General features: G+C 40.6%; 1 protein-coding gene across 2 annotated transcripts in view; it reads right to left on the bottom strand.

The window, feature by feature from the left end:
- The window catches only part of LOC117430241 (FERM and PDZ domain-containing protein 3-like), an 88903-nt gene that overhangs the window by 33483 nt on the left and 29316 nt on the right, over window positions 1–26104 (bottom strand). Inside the window, exon 2 of one of the 2 annotated variants that reach the window (XM_059001346.1) lies at window positions 20491–20609. The exons of the other annotated variant lie outside the window; for it this stretch is intronic. The gene's annotated coding sequence lies outside the window, so the exon portion shown is untranslated. The remainder of the gene's footprint in view (window positions 1–20490; window positions 20610–26104) is intronic. 2 annotated transcript variants of the gene reach the window in all.

Raw genomic sequence — 26104 nt, 5'->3', positions numbered from 1 at the left:
AATAAACACCTCCAGCTGGCTGTGGATTCCTTCCCAAACCAGTTATCATCCCATATCAGATGGGTTCTTAATTGTTCAATGAAAATCTACAACATATCTAGATCAAGTAATTAAAATAAAAAAGCCACACTACCATGCAATTACCAATTAGTTTCAAGGAAGCAGACACAACCATGTTGAAGTAACTATTTTACTGTCATTCTGATAAAGAAGAAGCTTACCGTGGAACACTTATGCTGTCAAGCTGACAAATGACTTGCTGGTGTTTTTTATGAATGCTCCTTAAAACTATTTATAAAACCTGACTTTACCAGAAAACAACAATATTGATCTATCTAGCTATCGATCCATCTACTGAGGTAACCAAATGGTCCCCTACATCCGAATAAAGTGGACAGAGAGTGTATATTCACATAAACAAGATTCGGTCTTGACTGGTCTGCAGTTTTGAGTGGAGTTGTATTTTCTAGACCATAAACAGGTCTGCAGCATTGAAAGGGGTAATGCAATCCAAACACTCATAGGCCAGTTATTTCCCCATGAACTTGTGCCATAGATTGCCCATTCATTTGTCATCATAATCTGAAAAGTCAAATCATATTGGCATACCATCATAAAGCCAGTGTATTATGCTGATGAAACCCTAACACTTACATTTGGTAAGGGTGATTTCAGTGCAGTGAGAGAAAGGAGATAAGGAAAGGGGGTCACAGAGATAGAGGAAGAGAAATAGAGGAGAGTCCCACTTCACTGCTGAAACAGACAGCTATTATCAGGAAAAGGTCTAATTTTCCCAAAATACAAGCTTGCACAGCAGGCGAAAATGGTTCTGCCATCAGCAGGCTGCACCTGTCACTTCTCAGTTATCAGGTCCCCACAGCCCAGCAATACAGAGCGGGCTCTCACCATTCGAATCAAGTGCTCACTTTCCTTACTTCTTCAAGATCATTTATTCTCTAAATATAGCTCCGGTCTGCATTGACATCACCTCCAAATTGACTTGAAACCACAAGATAATGGGAAAAAAGGAAGATACTACTTGGGGAAATAGACCTCACTTGACTTAATTTCATACAAATGGCCTCCCTGATATGTACACTGTTGTTTTCCCTGATCACAGCCTTGATATGACTTGGCATAGACTCCACAAGGTACTGGAAGGTATCTTCAGGGATGCTAATCCATGCACTCATTAATATTTCTCATGCAGATGGTGCAGGGAGTATGCATCGGATTGTGATTGACGAATGCATTGCTCAAGTTCATTTGCTTCAATTGGATTGTGATCCAGGGATTGTGGTGATTGTCTGTGCCAAGCTCCTCAAACCATTTGCGCAAAATTCTGGCATGGTGGATGGATGCATTAGCATATTGAGAGTAGCCATCTCCATTGTTGGATAGACCTTAACAGTGCTTAACAGTGCTAAAGTAAACTGCAGTATGGCAATGTTATAGTGCTGCAAGGATCACGTCTCATAAGCATCCTAATTTGCATCTCTAATTCAGGAGGATACCAAAGCCAATCGGGTAGACAGGTCCGAATAAAGTGAGGTAGTGTATGTTTAACTGCATATATACTATGAATAGGTTTGTGTGGTCTCTTTAAATTCAGATTATTATTTTTGATCTGAGAGAGCATGGTACGACACTGTGTCTACAGAGTCTCAAAGTCCCTCCCTATCATTCTCCGCTGGCTGAGTTTAATGATATAATTAAGTGGGCATGCTTTGGTAGTTTCTTTCTTTAAGTACAACATCTTTAAGTTTGTTAATTACTCTGAAACCCTGGCAGGTGTCTGAAATCCGATTTGTGGAACCTCAGGGAATCGGAGCAGAAGGTAGCGATTCTGTTTATCACAACTTTAAACCATCAACAAGGGTGAGAATGTAATTACTGCCCTTTGAGTAAAGCTCCTTTATGAAAAACTCATCAGCCTCTGCTGGGATAGAGACTGCCACAAACAGTGGAGATGGTGTTATTTATAAAGTGTCTCATGAAATTGATAGAAAAATAAAGAACTACAATGAGTGGAGTGTCCCTAACCCAGCATGTGCATTGCTTTCCTTTGAAAGAATCAACATTCCAATTCAAAAGGCTGACTTTGATAAATGTGTGCTAGTTACAGTTACCGGTGTTTACTAGTAGATTAAAAAACACGTTGAAGAAGCTCTTAAAAGATCTTAAGAAGATCATTCTTACAAGAACTGTTTGTTTTACTAACTTTATTTTCACTCAGATGAAGCCCACTTATTAAGTCTGGTGGAAGTACACTTCCTATTCACTTCCTGTTGGAGTCCGAGTTCTACGACCCGCTTCCGACCCAGACCCGACCCGACCCGTTTTAATAAGACCTGCAATTCTTTACATTTCTACCCCCTTTTGCATGCAGTCATTCTAGTTGTGTTCAATGGCTACAGTATTATCATCATTTTTTTGCATATACACTGTGTTTACCTGGCTCTGAGCTTGGAGCGTACCTGGAGATCTTAACTGGTGACACTTAACAAACTTCCATTCAAGTCATTAGACAATGGGACCTTTCAACTCTGCTGGTCCGACGTACTGTCACTCAGAATACATATAGTGTAGGTGGGGCCAACAAAGTTGAATTGTCCAATTGTCAAATGACTTGAATGGAATGAGGAACTCAGCTCAAAGTCTGCTGAAAGGTCAAAGCAGGCCCAGATAAAGACAGATAAAGAGAAAAATAATTATATATATTCACATTTTTTAAATAACGGTCATACTTTAGTGTAAGGAACAATGTGTAAAACATTTTCAAAGCAAGTTATTAAACTTGTTGAAGATTACTTTAAGGAATAATAGGTTATTACAATCATTTTGATGAGACAATACTGGTAGAAAGCATTTTATAAGTCATAATAACATGCTTGCTAATCCTGTATTACTACAGTAGTTTGGTGTTAATAATAACTGTCTAATGTTTATAAAATCCTTTTAGTTTAGGCAGCATTATTCATATTTTTCACAATGCTATATCTAACTGAGCTCCAATTGAAATGTTTGTAAACCCGAGACTCTGCGAGTCGATGGGGCCTAATCTAATTTTGCTGCTGTAAGTCTCTATGCTAATGCTTCCTGTTTAACATGGAAAGCAGCGCCAGCTGACAGCGAAGGTCAGAGACAGGCAGAGGCTTAAGTCTAAGTTAATACAATCACACAAGGGAGTGGGGCCTGACAAACAGTGTCATCTCAGCCCGGAGCATTCTCCCCGTGCTGTCACCGTGTCACTGAGCATGGCATCGCTCACCTCTCCTGAGCGGTCACTTGAGCTGAGTGGACCAAGAATAACTTGCTCATTTTCCCTGAATATAGACAAAAGGGGACAAATAAATCCATCAGTAGCATGCTATGAAGGGCAATGGAGGACTATGCATTTGCTAGAATATTAAGGTTTATGAATTTTGTCTAGAGCGAGGATAAGAAAGACACAGAGATTTGTACACGCACAATGGACTGTATATGCTGCAATACATAACAACACACTCCTGTTATTATTATTATTATTATTTATTTCTTAGCAGACGCCCTTATCCAGGGCGACTTACAATCGCAAGCAAATACAAATACATTCAAGTGTTACAATATAAGTCATACAATAAGAACAAGAAATACAATAATTCTCAAGTGTGACAAACCACAATTCAATAATACAGCAGATAATAGTGAAAGTTACATCAGGATATGATTAAATAGTGATAGTTACATCAGGATATGATTAAGTACAAAATACTACAGATTAAACACTTGGCAGATTACAATATTCTGAGGTACAGGATTAAATGCAGTAAAATAGGGGGCAGATAAGAGCAAAATAAAGCATATTTAAATGAAGGGTGATAGTGTCCCAGGATACAACAGAGGAGTTCTACAGGTGCTGTTTGAAGAGGTGAGTCTTAAGGAGGCGCCGGAATGTGGTCAGGGACTGGGCAGTCCTGACATCTGTAGGAAGGTCGTTCCACCACTGCGGAGCAAGGGTGGAGAAGGAGCGGGCTCGGGAGGCAGGGGAGCGTAGCGGAGGTAGAGCCAGTCTTCTAGTGCAGGCGGAGCGGAGAGGTCGAGTGGGGGTGTAGGGAGAGATGAGGGTCTGGAGGTAGCTGGGTGCAGTCTGTTACTAGACACAACCCCACCACATAAGGCATTCCTGTAGTTTATTTTGGCAACTCTGAACTATAACTTGCAGGAAACCTTGTGCATTGATCATAGAATACTGTCGTTATTCCATGAACGAGGATAGTCATAAAACAAGTAATTCTGTTATTGGATGCAAGATAGATTCCAAAATTAGATCAGGTAAAAAATATGCATTTGCAGCATCAAATACGAAAAAGTTATTCAATGCTATGTCTCTCAATACTTGTATTGTTTTTTTTATTTGTTTTATTATTATAATCCGGAAATGACACTGCTTCTTGTTTAGGTAATACAATGATGGATACAGTAGTCAGTCCCAAAGTGAAAAAAATCAGCAGATAATTATAAAGTACATCCAAAACATGAAAACAAATTTCAAACCAAAAGCAATATTTATTTTGATTGTGATTTATTGACAAGCAAGTTATATTAATAACCCTTCTCATGTAGGTTTAGAAGCTTGCTTTGTTGATGTTATCAATTATTTAGACTCTACATTGTTTGTGTGATTGCAGTCTGTCTACAATCTGTTTGTTTAAAAGCAGGCAAGATTTATAATTGCTATATAACTCGACAGGATTTGTTACCTGGTAACCACAGGCTCTGACAGATACCTTTGGAGGGATTATCAGCTAAAAACAAACCCAGGGTTTGCAGTTATTTTGTTGTTTTAGTGCAGTTAAACTGCAATTTGGCAAGCTGTTTTATACCAATTTATTGCTCTTTTGCTGCAGTAAAATGGCATCTGCTTGAGGTAGTGCATATAAATCCTCATAATAATTGGTATTTTCTTATGACAGTTTGAACATGATAGTTTTAGTAATATATGGATACTATACACTAAAAGAGCCGCCTCGTTTGAAAATTCACATGCTAGAAGATGGAGAATCATTCATCGTAGAGAACAGGAAAACAAAAGCACAATAAAGAAAACTGCCTGTGATATAAACCTGGTGAAAACATGCCTACAACAGGTGGGAGATACTAGAGACTTGTATGAAACGGGCATTAGGGAGCTTGATGTTCAGTTAGCCGACTTTATATACTGTATACAAAGTTGTGTAATCCATTTATTATAAAAACCATAACCATGTAATTTACTGCAGCCCATTGATTATTTTATGTATAATAGTCCAAACAAATATCAGCATAGCTGGAGTTTTTGGGGATTTTTTTATGGGTGTGAGGGAAACCTATTAAAGCTTAATATTATTGGCACATTTTCAAAGAGCAGAATTTCTTCAGAGCTATCAAGACAACAGGAAAATGTCATTATGATATTTGCAATGATGCTGAGATGCGCCATTATTAACGTATTACAAGTTGAAAGGTCACTCTGTCACATGGTCTGAGAAGAATGAAGAAGTCTGTTCAGTCCTAGGCAGTTAGAATTCTCCAGACAAGCTCAGGTAAAGACAGATATAGAGAAAAATAATAAGAACTCAATATTGAAATTAAATTATTCACTTGAATCCCAGCACGTGAATTAATTACGTGCAACCCCGTGCTCACATATTACATACTTTAAATGCACGTGAAGTGATTTGTGCCATCCTCGTGCCTAAATACAATTATACAATTTAAATACTCGTGCTGCACACACCCATTTATATCCCGTGTACCAACTACAATACACCAACATTAACACACCACACGCAACATACAACATATAAACGCACACAAGGGCAGGGCACATTGCCACAGGCTCTATGAGGATTTCAATTCAATACAATATTAATCAATATAGTGCTTTTCGTGAGAATTATCCCAAACCACAATATAAAAAAGCATTTGCAAATATGTCTGAAGTCTAGATTTGAAACTGGTTGTCCCTGTAATGTTTTAGTTAGGGAGTTACACAGTAGTTAAACAATCGGTCACTGAGTATTTTAAACCAAATAAGTAGAAACCCGTTACTTTGAACCCCTTTGCTCTGAATCGCTTTATTAACCGCACTGCAAGCGCATCCCCGACAAATTCAAAATGGCTGACAAATGAAAAAGGACAGCACTTACTCTAGCTGAAAAATTATTGAACGGTTGGAAAAGGCCGAACGCGCTGTTCAACCTGCTAAAGAGTATGATGTGGGAAAGTCAACAACTACTGACACAAAAACTGCAAAACAAAAACTCTCAAAAAAGCTTGTACATGGGGTTCATGCAAGACAGGGGAACGGGCACTCCGATTTCAGGCCCAGAAAGCATTGCTCTTCCATAATCAACTACATCGTGAGGACACGTTTTAAAGCTAGTGACGGATGGCTGTACAGATTTAAAAAAGAAAGACGTGGCATCTGGCAGCTTTGCTTAGCAGGGGAAAAAAAGTGTGGATACAACAGACCGTTTCGTCAGAAAATGCTTCAGTGTAACACTAATGAAACACAGCGTTTGGGGCTGTCACAAAGACGGCCAGAGTGGGTGGCGTCAGACCAGACAGGAATACACAGACAGAGACGGTGGTGATGATGAGCTGAGTGCAATGGCTGCACTCAGCGTTTATTAACAAATAAAAGGTTTGAACAATGGACTACAAAACAGGACACGGCACTTGACGCCAAAGTAAAAAGACAAACAAAACGACTAAACACTTAACAAACGGTGCACGGAGACAAACAAACACGGTGAGTACAAAACACTTATAATTATTCTTATCACTTATTTTAACTCCTTTCTCTCTCACCCGTTCTCCTCTTCCGAACACCCAACCCTGACTGACTAAAAATGTGCCTATTTATACTGTTGTGCTGGGATTCAATTACTAATTAATTATTCACTTGAATCCCAGCACGTGAATTAATTCTGTGCAACCCCGTGCTCACATATTACATTTAACCAGCACGTGAAGTGATTTGTGCTCTCCTCGTGCCTAAATACAAATCTACACTTTAAATACACATGAAACACAGACCCGTTTATATCCCGTGTACCAATCTATACACCAACATTTACACACGCAACATCCAACATACAACACAGATCACACAAATGCACACAGGGGCGGGGCACTTTGCCACATATACCCCCCCTTGTGCGCAGCACACATGGCCTCAACGGCCACCTCCCCCCTTAAAAACCCAGCAGTCCAGAACAAAGTCTCGGGCTGGGAAGGGAGGCTTCAGTGGGCCCTTGGCTGGCAATGCTGTCAGCACCCCTGCCGGTAGTGGCACGGCTGACAGCCTGTTGGTCCCGTCCTGCAGCGAAAAAGCTGCGGGGGCAGGTGGTCCCCCGACCTCCCCCTTCTTCGTAGCCGGCAGCTCCCTCCTGTGGGGCTCCGGCCACAAGAACTCCTGCAGCGAAACTGCTGCTGGGGAAAGTGGTCTCCAGACCTCCTCCCCCTTCTTCGTGGCCGGCAGCTCCCTCCTGTGGGGCTCCGGCCACAAGAACTCCTGCAGCGAAACTGCTGCTGGGGAAAGTGGTCTCCAGACCTCCTCCCCCTTCTTCGTGGCCGGCAGCTCCCCTTTCTGGGGCTCCGGCCACCGTACTCCCTGCGGAGGTACGGGCAGCAGAGGCAGCTCCTGCTCCTCTGCTCCGGGCGGTGGTGGAGGCAGAGGCAGCTCCAGCTCCTCTGCTCCTGGCGGTGGTGGAGGCAGAGGCAGCTCCTGCTCCTCTGCTCCTTGCGGTGGTGGAGGCAGAGGCAGCTCCAGCTCCTCTGCTCCTTGCGGTGGTGGTGGCGGAGGCAGCTCCTGCTCCTCTGCTCCTTGCGGTGGTGGTGGCGGAGGCAGAGGCAGCTCCTGCTCCTCTGCTCCTGGAGGTGGTGGAGGCAGAGGCAGCTCCTGCTCCTCTGCTCCTTGCGGTGGTGGTGCCGGAGGCAGAGGCAGCTCCTGCTCCTCTGCTCCTTGCGGTGGTGGTGGTGGTGGCGGAGGCAGAGGCAGCTCCTGCTCCTCTGCTCCTTGCGGTGGTGGAGGCAGAGGCAGCTCCTGCTCCTCTGCTCCTGGAGGTGGTGGAGGTAGAGGCAGCTCCAGCTCCTCTGCTCCTGGCGGTGCTGGCTCCCTCTGCTGTGGCGGCTGGGCATGTGCACGCCGTGCTGCCTTCAGCAGCATAGCGAGAGGCTGCTGGGGGACACCAGCATCCTGCCCTTCTCCCCCCCAAAAATTTTCAGGGGGTTGAGCCTGTAACTCCTCCCCTTCTGGCTCTTGGGGCTGAACCAGCAGGCATTTTCCCTCTGCTGGTGGCTTGGGTCCCAGGGCTGTGGAAGCCCCGACTTGCCTCCCTTTGGGCTGTGGACGCACCGACTCCTCCCTGTTGGGCTGTGGACGCCCCGACTCCTCCCTGTTGGGCTGTGGACGCCCCGACTCCTCCCTGTTGGGCTGTGGACGCCCCAACTCCTCCCTGTTGGGCTGTGGACGCCCCAACTCCTCCCTGTTGGGCTGTGGACGTTCGGGCTCCCCCCACTCAGGCGTAGGACGTTCGGGCTCCTCCCACTCAGGCGTAGGACGTTCGGGCTCCTCCCACTCAGGCGAAGGACGTTCGGGCTCCTCCCACTCAGGCGTAGGAAGTTCGGGCTCCTCCCACTGAGGCGTAGGACGTTCGGGCTCCTCCCACTCAGGCGTAGGACGTTCGGGCTCCTCCCACTCAGGCGTAGGACATTCGGGCTCCTCCCACTCAGGCGTAGGACATTCGGGCTCCTTCCGCTTGGGCTCCTCCCATTTGGGCTGTGGATGCTCAGGCTCCTCCCATTTGGGCTGTGGAAGCAAAACCAGCAGGCATTCACCCTCTGCTGGTGGAGATGGGGACAGCAGGTACTCACCCTCTGCTGGTGGAGATGGGGACAGCAGGTACTCACCCTCTGCTGGTGGAGATGGGGACAGCAGGTACTCCTCTGCTGGTGGTCCTGCTACCTGGGCTGCTGTTCCATTTATGGTTGCCTCCAGGTAGTTGAGGACAAACTCCACACCCTCCTCCAAGGTGTTTGGGGTGTGTTCCTGCTGATATGCCTCCCATCTCTCACTGTCCATCATCCACAGGACCCGGACGACTATGGGCAGAGACTGGGCCTCCAGCCCAGCATTCTCCAGGAACCAGCCCCGCAGTTTGATGGCGTCTTCTGCCATTGATTTTTTTTTTTGTTTTGTTTTTTTCCCCCAAAACAATATTTGTAATCTTTTTTTTTTTTTTTTTTTTTTTTTTTTTTTTAATCCAGACCCCTCCTGGTCTGACGCTTGGAGGCGCGGCTATCCCACGAAGACACCACGTGTCACAAAGACGGCCAGAGTGGGTGGCGTCAGACCAGACAGGAATACACAGACAGAGACGGTGGTGATGATGAGCTGAGTGCAATGGCTGCACTCAGCGTTTATTAACAAATAAAAGGTTTGAACAATGGACTACAAAACAGGACACGGCACTTGACGCCAAAGTAAAAAGACAAACAAAACGACTAAACACTTAACAAACGGTGCACGGAGACAAACAAACACGGTGAGTACAAAACACTTATAATTATTCTTATCACTTATTTTAACTCCTTTCTCTCTCACCCGTTCTCCTCTTCCGAACACCCAACCCTGACTGACTAAAAATGTGCCTATTTATACTGTTGTGCTGGGATTCAATTACTAATTAATTATTCACTTGAATCCCAGCACGTGAATTAATTCTGTGCAACCCCGTGCTCACATATTACATTTAACCAGCACGTGAAGTGATTTGTGCTCTCCTCGTGCCTAAATACAAATCTACACTTTAAATACACATGAAACACAGACCCGTTTATATCCCGTGTACCAATCTATACACCAACATTTACACACGCAACATCCAACATACAACACAGATCACACAAATGCACACAGGGGCGGGGCACTTTGCCACAGGGGCTATGAGAAGAATGCTAATGTTTGAATAAACCTTTAGAGTACAATATGTGTACATGTATTGCTGTTTTTTTGTAAACTTGCGTTCATCCGAATGTTCATTCATACCAACTATTTCTATGTCCCTCAAGCTGTTCGGATGACTGGGCTTCTTTTACAAAAAATCCTGCATTTTCAGAATGCTGTGCATGTTTCTACACATACTCAGCCATACAGGGCTTGGACAGTGAATTAGAAACAACCTCTAATGCTCACAAACCATAAGACCAAGAGCCAAGAAGCTAATATACAGCATTTCCTTTTTATAGTTGTATAGACCATGCTTAAAATAGAATTTGAAGAAGTTGCAGTACTTATTAACTCCGGCATTTCTGTCAATAATTGGTGCCAGTATCCAAGTGACCTGAACAGGTAGCTAACTCGACAATTTCTACATCCTAAATATGACTTCAGTATTACTGTCCAGTTACTCAATAGGGTTTTCTTGGTTATTATATTCCTTGATGGTCAAACTAGATGAACAGTGCTCAAAGCAAAGATACATGACTGAAAATGGATTGTATAAGCACTCTTAACCCCTTTACAGAACATAACAGCCAGGCTCATTTAGATGTACAGTTGCAGAACCCCAAGTTTGCCTTTACATGTACTACCTCTTTTACATGGCAGGGGTCAGTCTCGTACCAACTCTCTGCATCTTTCTTTCTATAGTACTGTATATATAACTAAAAAGGAGACAGAAGAGATTCACTTCTAGCTGAGGAAGGGTTAAGTCTCTCTGAAATTTTACAGAGATATTGTAATTATTATTTCAAAAGATGGTCCAGGAGCTTTTCATCACTTCATAATGCGTTTGATGTCTCAGAGAAGAGAATGGATTGATGGTTGGCTGCATCCACTATTTTAATCAAGTTAATGCGTTTCTCGGCAAATACTTACAAAAAAATGACATTTTTCATAATCATAGTGACTGTGGTGTAACCTGTCAAACAGCAAACAGAGTAGAATGATGCAAGATGTATAGTTATCAGAGTTATGACATTTGGAATTGCTAGAGCATAGGGTATAAACAAACACCTTAGCCAGTTGGCAAACCAGTTGATCAATTGTGGTTTCATTAATTCACTAGGTGGTCATAAGAGATGCTGCAGAAAGCCAGAGTAGGGAGAGCACTGGCAGTAACTTGTTCTGTTCCATGTGCCACAACAGAGGTTAGTTTGCCTTCCTAAAGGCAATATGTTTTTTTTCATTGTCTTTGTTTATTGAATTTGCATTTTACATTAAAAGTGTTCTGCCCAGAATTGACCTGCAGTTCACTGTGTGTCACTACCTGTCTTGACCTTCCTGACCATCAGTTGCCCTGTCAGTTTCCACAAATTACTCTTGTCCCCCAAATTAGTGGGACTTTGACCCTACATTGATAGAAGTCAACATTCCATGGTGATAGTACAAAACTAAACAATACTGATGTGTTCGTTTTTACATAATAGGGTATAGTTTGTTTGCTAAGGGCTACTGCAAATTCTCCACTCCTGTCATTGCAGTCTTAGACCAGTTCAGGAGTGTATTACTCACAGCACATGCTGCATGGCCCCAACTTCCAAAGAGACTGAGCTGCTTGTTTGGTCTACCATCACGTCTCTTCCATAGGCCAGCCTCATTATTTAAATGTGGCATTTAAAGATCTCATTCACCATTTTACCAGTCAGCAACCGAAAGCTAAAGACGCCTACTGAGATGAAGAATAGCAGAGCCTGTTGGGGGTGGGGGTGGGGGGGGGGGGGGGGGTTATATTTGTACTGGATGTATAATTCATTCATGTGCTTGATTAAATTGCACAAGCACAGCAAAGGACCTGAACCAAGGAAGGACCTGCAGAGGAGAAGGTACAGTATGCTGCATTGACTTCCGTTTACTAAACCATTCATTATTTTAGCTTCAACTCATGAGTCATTAAAGACTAGCCTTAAAGCCTGTTTTGATGGATTACATTTGGTTTGGCATGCATACAAAATTGTTTTTAATCCATCCAAATGGACTTCAAAGAAATTCACCTACTATAAGATAATTTAAACAACACCTTGCATTTCCAAGTTGTTTATGCTTCTTAAATAATTTCTAATTTTGCTGCTCATTCAAAATGGAAATAAAACCCTCGTTGTCTGTACATCAATTATGCTGGTGACTCGGCTACTGTGGTTTCATTGACTGTGGTTTCTATTATAAATCAACGGATCAGTGCAGTTTTTATGACAAATCAAGTTTTTCAATGAATTCAGTTCCACCATAATTAATCAATGAAAGTTTGTAGAAATGCTTTAAACCTTGATTAAATAATACTAGTTGATATATTGGGGGATGTATCATTTAATTTTGCAATTTTACATGACTAACTTAAAAGGAGAGTAACAGATTGAATTACTCCTTGTCGTGAGGAATTTGGAAAGGGAATATGCAGTGCAGTACCATCTTTAGAGATCCTAAGAGACCAACGTCTGTCAGTGTTGAACTAAATAATGTTGCAGGAAGTGGGAATTAAATTAAAAAGTACATTACTGCCACGCAAATCTGCTGCATCCTCAACAGCACAGCTCCTAAACAGGAAATGCAGTGCTGGCAAAACATTTCCTCCCAGTCTTCAAATTAATTTAGTTTATGAAGAAATATTCTAATGCCATATCAAAGTTATAAAAATCCTAGACTGATTATTCACAGCAGTTTGAACCGTGATAAAATCCTATCTCATAATTGTGTGTTTTCAACGCCGAATCATATTAACACATTCATGTTTGTGCTTTTCAATTGTATTCAAAGACAAATAGGACAGTCTGCGATTTTTCCTGAGGTCGAGCAGGGAAAACCATGTGACTTTACCAGCGATGGTACAGCCCACAGGCATGTCTACACAAACTGGAGTGTAAACAAAGTAAATACAGAAATGCAAAATAAAACACAGACGGAAAGACGCTGCTACACAATAAACGTTACCAATAGTCGGCGTACTGCTGCTTCCACTATGAGGGAGGTCCTCTGTAAACTAATTTCTATACTTGTACGCAAGCGTCCTTGCTGTCTCTGGGACTGTTGTTTGTCAGACACTCAGTCCTGGCTCATCAGCCCGGGTTCCCTTTTATAGCGAGAACTCCAACAGGACATGCCCACCTGCCAGTCATGGATCCGGAGGCGGCCAATCCCCAGCTGCCATTCCTTGTAAACAAAACACAGCTGGCTCTTTCCTGCAGACAACGGCATGTGCCCGAGAAGCCAGTGACGATACATTGCCCCTGTTACAAAGGGTAAAGTATTCATTTAACAAATAAAATGTCCAAAACAAAACTAACACTAGATTTAAAAATGACACTGCCATCCTTACAGTGACTCTTAAATGTAAAACAATCCTAAAATTATGATAACTTTGTGTGTAATTATTCATTGCGAACACTGCATAACCCCCCCCCCCCCAAAAAAAAAAGTCAGTTATCATCATCACGGTATTTGCTTGTTTTTTTTTACCAGCCAGAGTCGAGGGAAACACTTCTTATCAAGAGGTATTGTGGGAGTCTCTCTCTCTCTCTCTCTCTCTCTCTCTCTCTCTCTCTCTCTCTCTCTCGTAAATGAAAATGTGCAGCCATTGTTACAAAGAGCCATTGCGGTATCTCTGCACCAGAGTGATTTAGGAGCAGTATGAAGACGCCAGTGTGGATTTACAGATTTATTCATCTCTCGAGGAAAGGGAAGTAAAAGCTGACAATAATAAGGGTTAGTGGTGCACCAACTTGGAAGCGTATTCCCTCCTTTCTTTTGAAGCCAAGGTTTAACACTCACTGGAGTGGAGGAGGCTGGAGAGCTGAGAACACAGCTCGGGCTGCAGAGACAAGTGAAGTGGGGACATATTTTCTAACAGATTCAATTCTCTCATCTACCACAAACATACAGACAGGCCCCACTTAACTCATCTATTTATCGAGCTGTTGTAATAGGACTGTGTATGTCCAAATACAGGCCTCATTTACAAGATGCTCGTACAGGCCTCAGCTGTAAAAAATTGACGGCAATTCATGTCAGCTGGTAATTATGATAAAGCAGTTTATTTTTAAGACTGTTTACTACAGTCTTTCAGAGCTTTCTGTGCATCCAGAATGGTTCTGCTAGGGTGTCTTCAGGGTAATAAACTGGTGTTATAAATGTATGTATGTATTGCGTTCACGTGTGCTATATCTGTCTTGTGCTTTAAGACCTAATGGTTGTCAGTGCCTCTCCATTCACAAAAACTGATATCAATCATGGCGCCTGCCTGAGCTGTACATACTCAGCATGAACATAAATATGAGGAGCCCTGTGGCATTCTATTTCTCAAGCCTTCAAACACCAAATGCATCTCTCTGCCTGCATTGCCCTGTGCGATGCCTCTCTTGAATGAATTGCTTTTGCATTCCGTAAGCCCTGAATCTAGCTCATATATCTTCATTTACAAATTTAATATATATATACAGTAGTTCCTTAGAACACCACTATGTACCAAAGATGAAAGCCTCATTCAGTTACAGTATTTAAAGCTCAGACACTGGTGTCTGTGAGGTCTCACCATTCGCCTCACCCCCAGTGTATATCAGGCTTGCAGAAAGCCTATTTCACACTCTGCCGCTTCCCCATTGAAGAAAACACCATGCTGTGTCATATTTGCAAATTCTGTTGACATGTATTTGGCTAATTAATTGAGCTCAGCTTTGTAACAAATTATCAAAGTGAGACATCAACTATCTCTTGTTTGGCACTGCCCTGGCTGATATCAAGCCTATAGGAAGGAGGGGCGTTAGACACTATTGAAAACCATTTGTCTGGAAGGACTGCAAATAAAGACCACAGTCTAAAAGGACCAACTCTAGAAAAAAAAGTCTTGATACGTGTGATCAAAAATAAAAAAAAATAAAATTACATTTTTGAGAGAGTATATTGAGTTTGTAGTTGCGCTAGTCCCACCTCTACCAGTAGGGTTCTGTATGGAGCATGAGAAATCAAGCAACAAGGGTGTCAACAATACAAGAGAAGAAAATAAGCTGCCTCAATTTACCAAGGATGAATTCAGTATACCTACAACCACGATGAAGATAACTCATACAGTACTTTTAATCAGAGCCATAATTAAAATGTAATTCTTGGGCTAGTAGTTTATTGAAAAGGATAAACATGTCCATGATTAGGGAAGGCGGCTCTTCTCTCTCTCTTTTCACTTGGCAACAGTGCAAAGCCAAGCATTAACAATAGCTCATGGAAATAAAGCTACACACCCTTATGGCACACAGACAAATATAAGCTACAGGACCTGACCCCTTTACTGTATCTCGGCCTATTCTGTCTTCACCATAAAAGACGGCAACTCCATTTTAACTTCCCACTTGAATCACCTATTCAATAACCCAAAGGGCACTAATGGATTCTGACAACATGCAAGTCTGCCATGTACTGAACTGCAGAGCACAACTTTAAATCTTTTAAATAAACTTTGTTAGAAAAATAAATAGAACAGTCTAATTTACTATTCTTTCTTTGGTCTCCATAGCAACAAGCCCTTAAGCTTCACAGTATCAAGCTGTCCATTGTGGTTGGGCTGAAATGCCTGTATGCATAGGTTACAGGAAGCCATGTACAAACGATTCATAAGAATGGTACAGAACAGTTAATTCCTATGATCTACACACCCCACTTACTTAACGTTGTTACGCAACCGATCAGAAATATTCCATGGTCGTGGACAAATATGTTCATATTAACTTGATGGTGCTTTCAATCTGTGAGTGCTTTTATTGTCTGTACAGCCAAATCAATTTGAAACATCTGCATAAGCCTAGGAGTGTATGCTATTAGTTTGGTGATTTGTACAAAATGCAGCCAGATATCATGCTTATGTAGCATGTGACAGGCAAAAATGTAGAAAGAGAAAGCTGAGAGTAATTGGTGCTGGCTCCGCCCAGGCCTCCAAGGTTCTGAGACTGAGAATGTGTTTACTTTACAAGAGCGGGATGACACATTATCGTTTTAATGTTCAAACTGCATCCAAAAAGTAAATAAGAGAAAACCTACACGCGATGATGGGTAACTTTTTTTATTTTTTGATAAATTGTCATAGCTATAAATATTTCCCTTAACTACAATGCCATAGACTAAAGGTTGTTGCTGTTTCCTGGTAACTGATCACTACTTCCGCCTATTCTGTATTTTACTCCAATGTTTTCGGCATACTCCAGTTATTATATACAGCATACTCCAGTTATTACTGGCTGCTGCTTCAGCCTAATTTCAGTTTAATTTCTGTTGCTCTCTCAATTTTCCATATTGCTCCAAGTATAAACAACGCATACCCCAGCAGATTACCCTGCTGGGGTATACCCTGGGACAAGGGCAATAATGCAGCCAGTTTCCCCACTACAGATTGGCAGACTGCAGCGTGCTCTGCTTTCGATATAGCATTATCAAATGCACTACATCTGGAGAAAGTTTCATTATTATAATTTCTGCCCTTTAGTTTTCAACTCAAGGCACTGTGCTGAAAATCTCGAAAGGCCCCTATTAGATCTCTTACTGTAAATTGTGTAAATTGTGTTTTGTTTTTTATACTTCAAAATTGGTATAATATCTATAATCTAAGATATAAAACTATAGCTATTGAAACTTGGGAAACAATAAGTGTCTGTACAATGTTCTGGTGCCATTGTATGTTGCATATAACATTTATTTGCAGTAAATCACTGACTTTGCTACCTTTTTCAAGGAATTTCAAGCATTTCAAGCCTTTTCACTATCAGAATTCGACCAAAATATATTTATGTATACTGTACTACAAACTAAAGCAGTACTGATACATTTAATATTGAGAAATATATATTTTTTAATACAACCCCTTATTTTGTGTCAAATGTTATTCAAAGCAAACAACAGCATGTGGTTACATATTAGCACAGACACATATTGAATAATCCAGTAGGATGTTGATAGGATTGTGTTTATTTATATGCAGTGGTGTTAAGTGGCTATGGGATTAGTGGTTTAGGTGTGGTGTAGATGCAGTTGCATTATTTTAGAGGTATTTAGACCCTGACCGGCAGGTTGTAAACATTGTGTCCTATTCAAAATGTTTTGTTTAAACAGTAGTGCGCTTCTTAACCACTATACAAATGTGCCATGGTTGTCTACATGTGTGGTTATAGAGCTTTTACACTCCTCTCACCGACAAGTGTCAGAATCTGTAACGACAGAGTATCACACAACACCCAGTTCTATGCTTAAGTCCAATGGCACGCCCCTCTCTAATACTTGCTAAGCATGTTTTTCAAGCTTAAACATCTCAGTAATTAGAAAGATTTTAAAAAACTGACATACTAATGAAGAGTAGGTCATGGCCTTTTTAAACATTTACTCTTTTAATGTAGCTTTGATTTAATTTGGTGTTTTATGTGTCTCGCCATCCTTGAACAGCCCAATAAAATAAAGACACAGAAAGACCTAAAGATAATTAAGATGTGGCTGTAAATTAATCTGCTTATAAACTGTGGGGTAAATAGTGTTCAAGTGTTCAATCTCTGCGAGGACAAAATATTCCTTTACCTATAAGCATTATCTGAGCTGCCAGATTGGTGTTGTTTATTTGTCTGGGGCTCAGTGAGAGCATTACTCCAAGGTGAAGCCTTCTCTCCCGTGTGAAATAGTGAGGTAAAAGGAACTGTCTTCAGCCAAAGATGCTGGGCAGTATGTGAAATTCCCCACAAATCTTCCCCAATCTCCCCCAATGCTCAGTGATCTTAAAGGTCAACTTGGTATGGGCATGACATATTCTTCTTCTTTCTAAGATATCATTTTCTGTTTCAGTCATAAAATCCTAAAACAATGACGTTTAAAGCATTCCTGTGGCCTCAAAAGAGCTCTCAGAATCATGTCTAACCTCCCAAATACATCTGGTATGCCAGTGTGCAACCATTAACCTGTTGCCCTGCATGCCCCCTAGCTCTTGTGTATGTAAGATATACCACATAGAACAACTGTAGTATTTCTTACTTCTACCTAACTAGAGAAAGAGTATTACATGTTTTCTATCAGACACAGCCTGATAGCAAAGTGTGTTAATAGGGAGGTCATTCATTGAACTTGACTTTTAGAACATCAGAATATTGGGAAGGAGAAGAGACAATAGCAGAAACCCATCTCAGTTTTAACTCACCATATGTGTTTAATGTAAGGTTAATGCATTAGCCTGCTGTGCCACCTAGCTTTCCAGAAGCATTCTATACGAGTCTCCAATCTGAGCTTCTGAACACAAACACTGTGGAGATTACTCAATGACATCTCATTTACATAATGTCAGTCAGAATGTAATTGACCTATGTTTATACCAATCTGTTCCAGCTGCAACACTAGATAGGGTAAGAATGGGTTCTGCTGGCAACAACAGGCAATATCACATGACAAAACCAGTCGTCTAGTAGAATTAGGAACTCTGACAGAAGTTTTGTTTTTATGACAGCTCAAACCACCCACGAGGACAAGCGCTGTACATCGCTGCTTCTTGTAACTTAATTAAAATGATTTTCATAATGCATGTGTGCGTGTCTGTTTCCAATGTACATGTTGTAATCCCTTGCCTTAACAGGCCAGTTCAACAAATAATAAATACATAAAGATTGGCTGTCAACTGAAAACAGTACAATGCAGGGTGGGCTAACAGCAGTTCTTCCAGCTGTCATATAAGAGTTCCTCTCAGTGTACATGTGTGTATGCATATGCAGATTTTAAAACACTGGCCTCATCATCTACAGCAAAGAAGGTGGTACTAGCTACCAGGAAGCAGACAGTTAATTACAGTAATAACACATTAATACACAGTTATTACATGCTACAGTAACTGTACTAAATGACAATTTAAGGTAATTACATGTAATAGCTGTACAGTTCTGCGATCGACTTTGGTTTCCTAGCTGTATCACTGCCATTTTAAGATCATTGCTGTACTCTTTAGTTTGAACCATTTTTGTAGCCTTTTTTAATCACAAATTTCCAATTTATTTTTCAGCAATTGATGATTATGTGTTGGTTAGGTGTTGGTTTTCAATCATGATAATTGTTAATTAGCAAAGAATGGGTTTCATACGAAATATGTTGATTGCCCAAATACTTTTGTCAAAGTATGAAATTAGTTTTTGCATATTATTTTTCATTTTATGCATGTTATGTAATAATGTGTTGTTTTATTATAAATCTGAATCTCTACAGGTGCATGCTTGCTGATAATTTAGCATTTTCAGTCAGGCATAAAGATATGTGCGCTAACGAAAGAGACAAATGCCAGGGACGTTCATGTACTGTTTTTGGTAGGCAGCTGAGTGACATAGAAGCCAGGGTGTTCCTCTGTGGCTGCTTGTACTGCGGGCGTGTCTACTGTAACAGGAGACGTGTCTCTCAACACAGGCAAAGACTAACGAGCAAGCCCAGGTAAAGGTGTATGGGTCTGTAGCTGTTACATTACAGAGTTTACTACAGTACATTAAACAAGCAGTGTCAATGACAAAAAAATCAACCAATTATTACGATATAACCTAAAAAGAAAAAAGAATTAATTTTCAACTCTTTTCCACAACTCCACAACTCTCTTGTGGTTTATATTATCAGTGATGGAATTATTTTCTGGTAAGCCCCTCTGTTATTTTATAGTTAATTACAGCATAGTTAGAGAAAAAGTGTTAGCTGAACAATGGAGAAACTGGGATGAGTGTTTGGGAACCATCTAAGAGTAAATGGTGGAAACTCCAGTGTTATATCTCACAGTCTGAAGACAGGAGGGGGTAGCGGCGGGTACAGGCCCTTGAATATGTACATGAAAACTGCCTTGAGACCCTGAGCAGTATTAGTCTATAAATATTTCAACATTCATCGGTTGTTTGCTGTCCAAGAGAAAATGAGAAAAAGTCATGCAGAATGTAGTAATTAGAGAGACAGGAGAGTCACTTATTGCTGCTCCCGAGTCACACAGCACTGCACTGCTACAGTCAGGGTGCTTTTTTCATGAATAGCAAAACAGCACTCAGACTATACCTGTCCTCTCACATCTTGTCTCTTTTAATAGAGTGGTTGGGTTGTTCACCAGGAAATCCTTCCTGCACAGAGCATTGGGGGCAGTCATGTGACCTGGTGACATTTCAAAGGTCTGGCTCGTGTGACTCCTTGCAGTGCCAAGTAACTTAGGAACGGCAATAATTGGCTCCCTGTATCTCTACAAACTGTTAATTAGTAAGACCATACCACGATTGCCAGGACAAACCACATGACCTCTTGTAGGGAATCATTGCACTGCAGACATTTGGATCTGTACAGGCCAGGCTGCTCAGGATTGTTGTTGTTAGGAAAGGGGTTTTTAATTCTTAAACTCTATACTGGCCAAACATTTTGTCAAGGTTATTTTATATTTTGACTTATCAAAACGGTTGTTTAGGCGACATCAAGTTTTCTTTGTATTTAAGCAAAATAACTCACAGTACCTCAGGTCCCGTTCACGTGACTTAGGATGACAGCGTGTGTGATCGCCACAGGGTAGACCGTCACAGGGTAGATCGGTGACATTTGGCTATTTGGTGCAGGAAGAAGCATTCCTGAAAAACTAAAAAAAATAAATAAATAGTGGCAACTCTTCTAGCTTTTGTAAACTGAAATCTTAGTGGCCTGATTTGAAATGAATACCTACATAAGACAAAGGCATACAACTATTCCACTTTATTGCTTGGTAGAATGATATCATATTCTGAGGAAACAAGTAGAGCAAAAATAACCTTCATTTTTTGTTCTGGTCAGAAATAGTAAAATTGTTTAATTGTCCCTGTTTTGCGATTGTATTACTGTTTTTATAAATTACAAAACTGAACCAGTGTGCTCATTAAGATAATAGCAGAGTAATTGTTTAGATTGTGTTAGTGTCATTCAAAAATAAAAACCATTTTATGGATTATTTGTTTGATCATTCTGATTATGTGTTGTTTATCATGGTAAGAAATTGAAGTTACTTTCACCTCTGCACATAGGAAAGCGATAAACAGAATCCAGACACATACCAATACCACATGGTAACAATGCTTCCAGATCTCTCAGCACTTGTTGTATAAGGTGTTTGATGCTACTTACCACGGGGTCCTGTATTTGTAGACATAAGTCCAAAAGGAAATAGTATAATAAAAAATCATTTAAAAAAAATCCTCTTCTCTTTTCCACAATAGTATTCCTCTGACTGCTCTCTCAGGCCCTTTATACTCATGTGTTAATCATTAATAAATTAATTTAAAAAATAACTTTACAAATTAATTGAGGCCAATTACCAAATACAAGCTGGTTAACTGATACAGCACAGCAACAGACAATTTATGAGAAGGGCCCATAGCAATGGCTTGATAATCACATGACCTGTTCTAAGCTAACAGACACAACCATTTTGGATCAAGCAAGAGTAAATGGGGAAAGGCACAAAACTCTATGGTTTTTATTGTTATAATTTGAAGGCATATATTATGCAATCTATGAAATGATCACTCCCTTGAGATATGTTAATTTAGTATTTTTATATATTTTACTGGGATATGTTTTTATGTTGTTTGTGAATTATTCATGTGTGATGTTGGATTATGTTACTATGAATACATAAAAATGTTAATGAAACATGAGAGGTCACATGGTTTGTCCTGGCAACAGTGGGCCAGACTGACTAATTAATTTCCCACTTCTGTGCCAAATTAACACTTTTTAGAGAGACAGGGTACAGGCCAATGTATGCCCTTTGTTTTTGTGACTGTTCCTTGTGGATCATGAGCACTCTGTACAGTCTTGGATATGGAAGTTCCTGTCAATGAAATGGTTAGCTGTCTGCCTGTCTATCAGTGAGTAAGATCTGCTATGTTTCCCAGTACAAGAATATCATACACTTGTCCTTTGACAAGTTCACAGAAATGTCAGGGAAGAAGAATACAACTATAGAACAATGGGCCTTGGCAGGTGGCTACAGTAGACAATGTAAAAAATAATGGAATGACGGACACCTTGCATTATAGGGTGCGGTTTTGAGCACTGAACTGTTTGATTGAACAGCTGCACATACTTTTGTCTCTATGCACATTATACTTGACATAATATTGGATTGGGTCATTGTTTGGCCTGATCACAGCATTGACATGGCTTTGCATAGAGACCGCACAATGCTCGAGGGACGTTAATCTAATTAGTCATTAATATTTCAGGCAGTTGGTGCAGAGAGGAAGGCAGAGGACTGTGTTGATGAATGCGTCTTTCGAGTTCATCCTAAAACCATGCTCAATCAGAATGAGATCCAGGGATTGAGGTAGCCATGAACATGGCTAAAGTCTTTCTCATGCTCTTCAAACTACTGACACACAGTTCTGACAATGGCTGCATTATCGTCTTGAAAGTACTCATTGCCATCCATTAGGTGGATCTACGACAATGCTAAAATAAACTACGGCATTCGTTCAGCCTTCCAGAGTAATCCTAGGGAATGCCAGGAGAATTTGCCCCACACCAGGGCAATGCCAAATCCAGTTGGGTAAATAGGCCCCAATTAAGTAGCTAGGCAGTGTATACAGTGTATTAGAATGTTGCATTGTAGTACTAAAAGGAACATTTAGAAAAACAAAAAAAATATATTGGAAAAGCTTGTCCTTGAAAACATTAGTCTAAATCACTCAATCTTATACTACATTGTTTAAAGTATATTAGACTTTTTTTTATATTACAAGTGGAGAACGCTGACTGCAGACTTAGAGGCTTCCCATAATTCTGTGTATTGATTGTGCAATGGAAGCCAAATGGAAGCCCTGCCCTCTTCCTTTATATATCCCTTTAACCACAAAGGTAGCTGCCGGCTAATTTACATTTTAATTAACTTCTAGCGCAGCGCTACAGATGATGGTCCATTTATCTGCATCTAACAGAGAGCTGCAATGAAAACATGACTCACCATGCCGAGGTGTATACCATGCCAGGAGACAGACATCACAAAGAGCACCTGACTCTGCTCTCTCATTGCAAACCACTGAGGAAAACAACCTGCAACTCCACATCACTGTGTACCATAGGAGATGGGTGTTTTTAAGTTCATTGTTGAGAGTAACAGAACCTAGAATCACATTACATACTCCATGTACTGTTTAATTGTACTCTCTAATGTGGGGTATTACCTATAACACAGGAATTGAAGGTGAAAGAAAGTACCAGTACAGTAAAACCTGAAATCCCCAGCCAATTGTAGCAGCGTATTCAAGGTGCCTATGTCATGTATTTGTATTGACAAATTATTGTGAGAAACAGAAGCATGGAAAACAAAAATCAGCAAAACAGTATGGGCCCATGGAAATGTTGTTGTGATAATGAGAAGGACATGTATTTTAAAAGACTTGGTTGCTACTTCAGTTTTAGAAACCATGAGTGTAATGTGAGGCAAACATGTTCCAATGTTCTTTGCAGAAAGCCAGCTAAAGTAAGATCACCTCAAAACAAAGAAAGTAAACCACCTGGTGTAGATTTGCTGTGTGGATGGTTGGGTCAGAGATGCTTGGAGGCGCCATCCACTTACACACTTATATAGACTGTGCTGATTTAGGCTGGTCATACTGATTTCGTATTGCATTAATCAGGCACTAGGTACAGTTAGCTGTTAGTTCTGTTGTCAGTGCATACCAGTTACTCATCCAATGCACATTTAACAGGGCCATACGATGCTGAACAACACAGCTTTTATAAAATATGTATTTGAATGTAATTAGCAGTAGCAAGCAAAAAGAATCTCACTAGATGTTCATGAAATATTTATGTAACATAATAAGTCCATTATTGCCAAATAAAGATTAACTACTATCTGTGAGTAAACAGCAATCCAAATTGGAAACGTAATACCTGCAAAATGTATGCAATCAAGTATTCATTCACTGTTAAAAGCACACCTGCCAACATATAATATACTGAACATATACACCAAGCATGCTCTATGAAGACAGGTTGCTTAAACCAGAAATTCTGCATAGAAAAGTGAAAGGAGCACTTACACAGAAGCATACTGGTATACATTTATTATAATGTTATTCTGATTTATTGCCAGTGTTTAATACTTCATACCAGGCACTTTAAAGTGTTATTAATTGAAACTTTTCCTAGACTTATTTCCAGTATGCACATGCTACTTGTTCATATATATTTTTTCCCCGCAGCAATGCCCAGTTTTTTGTTACAAACGTCTGTGGTTTCTTTGTTTTTCATTGACTTAAACCAGTTCATTCAAATTTGTACTGAATTTAGATGATACCTTTCCCCCTTGTTCATTCCAGTCCTTGCGCCATATGTTCTGCAACATTTCCTTTCTCAGATATCTTCTAACTCACTGCAATGCCTTGGCACTATTCCATGCATGTGTATTTTTAAATCATCAGTACACTTTATTTAAAGATGTTGTGTGTTAAAAACTGTTTTAATCGCCTACAACCTGCCATTCAATTCTCTATATTAGTACTACAAGTGTTTTCAACCAGGGCTGATTTATTGACCCCTTCAATTATTTTACAAAACTAAATACAGCAAAGTTATAACAGAATTTTTCGAAGGGGATCATTTTTGCTGCCTTATTTACAGTCATTTATTATCCTTGTTTTGATGCAACTTTCACAATTTTATTTCTATGCAATACACTCACATCCACCCACACACACACACCCACATGCACACACACACGAACATGCACATGCACGAGCACACACACAGACGCACGCACGCCCAAACACATTCCTATATTTGTGGGGACTTCTCATTGACTCTCACTATATTTGTATTTACTATTTCTAACTCCAGTCAGACAAAACTCCACACAGGGTGAAAGTCAACAACAAACTAAATATTTTGGCACTTTTATTGTTTGAAGGCAGATTTAGTTCTTAAAAACGTGTTTTACAAAGTGGGGATGTCCCCGCGACGTCGTTTTTTCAGGAGTCACTATCTTTGTGGGGACATTTTCTCAAATTTTGTCTACACATTGGTAGTAATATCTGCACACACACAGACACACACACACACACACACACACACACACACACACACACACACACACACATATATGAATATGAAAGATATCCAGGCTTTGTGGCTGATTGCTGCCGTTGGGGAAAGAGCAATGTGTATATTTCATACAGTCAGTTTACATACAGTATGCACACATTACTTGGTTACCAATGACATATACTGCTGTTCAGACATGCAGATACTTTTTAAAACTAAAACAAACAGCACCAAAATTCCCACAGAACAAGGGTAGGCTGTTTAGAAGTCATCAAAACTGCTTGCTCTTAAATGACAACATTTTCAGCATTTTGTCACCGCAGTGGGTAACACAAAAACGATGATACTGTATGGGCAGTGACATTAGTCACTTCTTTTGAAGCCAAGACGCAACAGTATTTCCCAATCATAGTAGAATCTGGGCTAATTACTTACTATAGATATAGGGCAGGGGACACTATCAAAGGTTACATTCGCATCGTTGCTTATTACTGTGGAGTAGGGCGATGGAGGTCTGACAGAGCTTTTGTTTCTGTTGGGTGATTTTAAAGCATGACGTGTCACTGCATTACCAACGTGTACTCTAAGACATTGGCTGTCAACCCTGTTAACTCATTTTAACACTTAACTGCATATGAGTGGACTCATATTGCAGCTTTGTGAAATACACCTCCCTTTCTCCACTGTATCAAATGCTGGATTTGCTCCTTTGCTTTTTCCTATGGCTGAAGTATTTAACTATTAAAGAGTTCAAATTGCATGGTTTTGTCTTTGACCCGAATGCAAGCATTAGTTATTTTTATATACACCGAATTACATTCGCCAAACTTAATGTACAAGTATTTATTATCTTCAGTTCTGTATGGAGTTTAGAGCGAGCTTGGGCACAAGAGAAAATTGGATTTAAATTGAACAAGAGAAAATGTTTCCAGAGCATGTGATTAGCAATTTTAAAATAAGAATTTGCTGTTGAATACTGAAAGCAAATTGTCACCTAGGGTAAAATATAACAAAATCTGTTTGGACACACATCTTTGTGAATTGCGCCCTTGT

Source organism: Acipenser ruthenus, chromosome 26 (genome assembly GCF_902713425.1).
Source record: "Acipenser ruthenus chromosome 26, fAciRut3.2 maternal haplotype, whole genome shotgun sequence".
In the NCBI taxonomy this organism is placed as follows: Eukaryota; Metazoa; Chordata; class Actinopteri; order Acipenseriformes; family Acipenseridae; genus Acipenser; species Acipenser ruthenus.
Note: the sequence above shows the minus strand (reverse complement) of the source record. Positions and strands in the feature narration are given on the sequence as shown.